Raw genomic sequence first — 6,000 nt, forward strand, 5'->3', positions numbered from 1 at the left:
CCGTGTGTAACACACGATAAACAGTATACGGCATAGATCGGCCGGCAAATAAGATCTTTGCCATGTGTCTTTCCCAGCTCACGGCAAAAAAAAAAGTGGCTATCTCGGGACCCCATACCACGTGGCACATTTGCTGTGTGCTATAACTGACACTCGGCGAATATTTTCGAAAAATATAAAAAAACACCGACGCTCGGCCGGCAGCCCCACGTCACCGCCGCTGCTGCTGCCACCACCACCACCACCACGACGCTGCCGCCGCCACCTCACCTTGACCGCCGCCACCACCATGCCACCGCCGCCACGCTTGTCGCCGCTGCTGCTGCGCAGGCCGGCCGCGCACCCCCTCGCCGCTTCTGTTGTGCCCCCTCGCCGTGGCCGCTGCGCGGGCCGGCCGCGCGCCCCCCGCTCGATCCGGCGGCGCTCGATCCGGCGGCGCTCGATCCGGTGGGGAGGGAGAGGAGCTCGATCCGGCGGGGAGGGGGCCAGGGATGGGCACCGCGGCCGCGGGGGGATGGGACGGGCACCGGCGGCGGGAGAAGGAAGGGAGGGGGTCGGGACCGGCGGCCGCAGCCGCGACTGGAGAAGGAGGGGACGGCGGGGACCGGCGGCGCGACTGGAGAAGGAGGGGAGGGCGGGCACCGGCGGCGGGAGAAGGAGGGGAGGGCACGGCTGGAGAAGGGCCGGGCCCGGCGGCGCGGCTAGAGAGAGGCGGCGGCGTTTTTTCAGGAGTATGAAGGGAGAGAGAGGGCGGGGAGGGAGGGAGGGTCTTATCCGACGGGGGAGGAGGGGACTAATAGGAGAGCATTTTGGCATGGGTTTGAATCGATGACATGGCACGCTTTGCCGAGTGCCTAGAAAAACACTCGGCAAACATTTTTTTTGCCGAGTGCTATATAAAACACTCGCCAAATATTTTTTTTTTCATTTTTCTCTTCTTGTCCTTCTTTTCCACATGTATTCTTGTAAATTTATATCACTTACCTCAACAATATCTTATCAAATTTCCTTAACAATATATATTTGGAAAAATTCGATTCATGCCACCACAACTCCGTGAAATTGGGTGTCATGTTGAAAATCATGCCACTCAATGGCATGATTTTCAACATGAGATCCAATTTCAAGAAATTGGAGTGGCATGGATCCAACTGACCCTATATATTTGATATTTTTGCTCATATAATTCTTTTATTTTATGTGGTTATACCTCAAATTTAATTTATATCAATTAAAGTTCTATAATAGCACTTAATACATTAAAATTATCAAACAATTTCAAAAAATTGCCAAAATTTTACATTAATAGTTCTATGCTGTCTATTGCATACACAAAAAGTTTTGTAGTCAAACCACAATTTGATCGTTACTTTGACTCCAAATTTTGTCAAATCCTCCCTCCGTCCACTAAAATCTCCAATTGTAGGACTGAAGTGGATACCAATGAAACATAGCAAATTACCATAATACCCCTATAAATTGATTTGACATGTTTGTAATCATTGCACAGAACTTTGCATTGCAGCTGGTTTCGGAGGGAGGTATTACACGTGTCAGTACCCACATTGGCACATGTTTTGGCCAGAACACTCTGGAACATACCAAAATGGTCTGCGCTCTCTCTTTTTTGTTCTTGTTCGAGAGACATCCGTGAGGAAGGGTAGTGGCCAGCATGAGGAAGGGCACATGGTCTTTTGTGGGTCCCACTTGATATGATAGCCTGTGTAGGACCTACTACTGCTATAGTTGCAAAAAAATTTGGACAAATTTGAACTCTACAATTGCAAATTTTACTGGACTGAGGGAGTCTTTCTCAATGCTACGATTCTTACTTTGAGATGGTTTGATTCATAATGATCGTATGTGACAAAATATTCGAAATCTTCTCAATTTTTTACCATAGGCTCCACGTATGATATCATCGTATCATGACAAATCTCATAATTTTTAGACTTTGTTTGTTTTTTAAAAAAAATTAAAACTATTCGGTCACACGTTCGTGGTCATATTTCCTGAACAAGATGTTTGCAATTCCTTTTCATTTCACAGGTAAGACCTCAAATTGGGGATGAATATCATTTTTCTACAGATTTTGTTCTATTATTTAAATAACTTGCGGCTCAAATTTGACTTGATTCAAAAAATTGCTTCAAATGCAATTAATTAATTAAATATAGCAAACAAATACAAAAAATTACCAAAATTTAACATGGAGTACCACATATTGTATATGGAGAGTAGAAAAAGTTTGAGAGGTAGAAAAGAAAAAAAATTATTTATTTGCCGAGTGCCAAAAAAACACTAGGCAAACTTACTTCTTCGCCGAGTGTCAGAAAAAAAAAACACTCGACCAAGAGCTGGTTTGCTGAGTGTCAGAAAAAACATTTGGCAAACAAGTAAGTTTGCCGAGTGTTTTTCATGCAACACTCAGCAAATAGGTTGTTTGCCGAGTGCTCGAAGGATTGCACTCGGCAAACTTCTAGCACTCGGCAACTAGGGGATTTCCCATAGTGCTGGTTAATAACTCAAGGGACTTTGGACCGAGTGATGGCAGACTCTGAGGAGCTGGTGTCTCTCTGGCGATCACGCGGAACAGACAGGTCTGAGATAGCTACAATCCTTCATGATGTCCGGAGCTATCGGCGGTGTTTACCTCTTTCGTGATTGTTCATGTGAGGAGGACAGCCAATGTTGCTGCCCACTTGTGTGCTAGAAATGCTTGTAATTCTAGTTCAACTTTAGTTTGGGTTGAGCAACTCCCGATAAATCATTAGATTAGAGCTCCCGCATAATATAACAGTGTTCTTTGGGGACCTGCAAGATGAATGTGAAACGGCGTCCTTGATTAGAGGCTCCATGTCGTGATTCAGCATCCAGTTTCAGCTTTTTTCTTATCCAATTAAATACTCTTCTTTTGCTTCAGGGAGTTGATCTTGGACAGTTGCGAATCTGCAGCACTGTCATATATATTACAAGTTGGCAACTGGCTCATATAGGATGCATGTTACCGAGGCCTTGGCTTTTGGTTCCCAACTTGAGGTAACGGTAAAAAAAAGCAGATGCCACCGTCGTAGAAGCTGCCAACAAGCCCCGCATGTGAGGGTCATGAGCAGAGGTTCAAAGCTCAATGCCTCCTCAAGGCTAAAGTTGCCCTTACTCCCTCCATCCACTTTTGATAGCTATATTTCAAAATCTCAAATGTTCAAAAATGATAGCTATATTTGCTATTGGCATGGGTTGTGACAATAAATAGCACTAGAAACGAGGAGTTCCCAGTTAAAACATTGGAGGACCAACAAAAAGTCTATGTTGCATTTATTAGATTGATAAGCACACTTGTTGCCCTTGGTCATTGTGCCATATGGAAATATATCAATCAAAACTGGATGGAGGGAGTATATAAGAAAGAAAGGATAAAGTTACCCTCTACGCGCAATCGTTCACGCGCCGGCCGCCAGTAAAGTAAGCCCAATTGGCATGGGTAACAGCCCACGAGGAGCCATCACGTTGCAATGTTGGATGATCTAACTGCCATGTGTGACTGACAAAATAATGGGTGGCGCCACCAAACGATGCCACCTCGCGCGGGATTCGAAGTATGCTTGCTGGCAGCGTTTTGTTTATAGCCGGCCCCTTCATCTTCATCCGGCCCAAGGTAGTGCTCTTTTATTAGAACTAATTATAATATTTCATGTTTATATAAATATAATGTGTATATAATTTCTTTTATTTGCTTGATATACAAATACGAATTCTAGATACGAGTACGAATACACAAACCGTTGCGAATACGACTACTAATACTAATTAATTGAAATTGAAAAGAAAAGAGAACAAATATAAAGGCTCAAAAAAAACTTCTTTTAGTACCGGTACAGGTTGGTGATACCAACCGGTACTAAACAGGCCGTTTAGTACCGGACGTAGTCACCGGTACTAAGTGCACGCGCACTTAGTACCGGAGTGTGACACCCTAGGTGTCTGCACAGTAGAATTATATTTATTTTATGCATCATGTGCTTAATTTGCTTGAAAATGTATCTTATTGTAAAAATAAAAGGTTATTTATGTAAATATGATTTAATGCAAGTCCTTTCTATAACTTAATTTGAATAGGGAGATCAAATATTGCTTTTGTGGAGGGTTTATTTGTAAAATTCAGTGTAATCATTACATGGCAGAAAATTTTACTTTTTAGTCTGAATTTGAGGTGAATTTGCAATGGAAAAGACAAAAGTCCATTAAATTCAAAATCCTTCCTATATTTTCAAAATAACTTTAACCTTTGGTCAAATCAATTTTTGTACAACATCAAAGTTGTAGATCTTGAAAATTTAAACAACTTTCATGTTGGGCACTTTTTCATTTGAGCCCTAGTTTAGAAGTTATTTTAGTTTTACAGTGGGATCCCTGAACTTTTTAGAATTTGCAAAAAGACCCAGCAGTCTTCTTCCACCTCTCTCCCTCTCTGCTTCGCCGCCGCCGACGCTGAGCGGCGTTGCCCGCCGCCGTGGGAGGCCGCAGGCCACCTCCTGCTTCGCCCACCGCCCTCGCGGCACCTCTGCAACCCTCTGGACCCACTCCCCCTCGCGCTGGACCTCTCCTCCCCTCACCACGCCACTCGACCGAGCTTCGCGGCCGCCACCTCGCCGTCGCTGTGGCCAGCTCGCTGCAGTGCCCCGGACCCCCATCTCTAGCGCGCCTCAGCACCACTAGAAGCCCCGCAACCCAATCCCTTCACTCTCTCGCCAGTTCCCTGCCCAAAAACCCCAGAACACCGCCGCCGCCCGCCCGAACGCCGGCGAGCTCGAAGCTCACCGTTGCCCCGCACCTCCGCAACCGCTTCGCCCGTGCTGACCCCGCCTTTAGTACTGCCTGAGTCTTGCGCAGCTCCCAGACTCCTCCGCACCCCCAATCCACCGCCGCAGCACGGTCGCCGTCGAGCTCCGCCGTTCTTCTCCGCCGCCGTCGCCCTGCTCGCAGTGGACCACCTCGCTCCGACCATCCCAAACCCGTCCAAGCACACCATTAGGTGCGTCTTGACTTCCTCTTCTCCCCAGTCTCTTTCCCCTCGCCGTCGGCGACGAGCTTCGCCGGGATTCGGCCGGTCAAACCCTCCCCCTCGCTCTGACTCCGGCCAATGGCATGTTTGCTAGGATTTGAAAACTTCTAAGGACCTCTCTGCAAGTTCTCAGATCTTTTCCTTTTGTTTTTAGGCTGAACTTTGAAAATACCTAGAAATTCGTAGAAAAATCATAAAAATTCAATTCCAAATGTTTTGGAATCCTTGTTACAAGAACTAAAAGTTTTGTTATATGCGCATCTTCAGTTTTGGTCTGTATTTTAATCCAAGAAAAAGAATTGAATAATTAGGCTTTAATTGTTCTAGGAGTTCTACTCAATAATTTCATGTCACCTTTCGTGAGCTTGTGTTTTGTAGTGTTACTAGTACCTGGTAAAAATTTGAAACCTTTTTGACATCATTAACTAGGTTAAAGTTTCAAGATTTCTAAATCTACTAGTTTTGCTAATTTATTTTTGCTGGTAGAAATATTTAAGTTCTGAGTGTGAAACTTTTTCCATGCTTACATGTCACTACATCCTTTCTGTTACCTAAGTTTGGGAAATTTTAGAGCTGTCTAACTATATCTTTGATTTAATGCTTTTTAAGTAAGTTTTGATTGTGATAAATAGTTTCCTTGCTTAGAAAATTCTGAGAATTTTTGTGTAACTCTAATTTGGTCGTGTATTCATGTCTGTAAAATTTAGGATCTAGAAACACTATATAACTTCCTATACTAATTAGCTTTATCATATATGGTTTAATTTTGTCAAAATTATTACTTCAGTTTTATGTCTAGATAAATTCTAAAAAAATTGTTAAATGTTCGTAATCATATGAAGCATGGTCTGAAAAAGTTTGAGATTCATATGTATTGTTGTTTGTTCTGTAGAATTTAATCTTGTTCTAGGTGTGTCTGAATAAATGATTTATTTTGA

The sequence above is a fragment of the Panicum virgatum genome, chromosome 2K (assembly GCF_016808335.1).
Source record: "Panicum virgatum strain AP13 chromosome 2K, P.virgatum_v5, whole genome shotgun sequence".
Lineage (NCBI taxonomy): Eukaryota > Viridiplantae > Streptophyta > Magnoliopsida > Poales > Poaceae > Panicum > Panicum virgatum.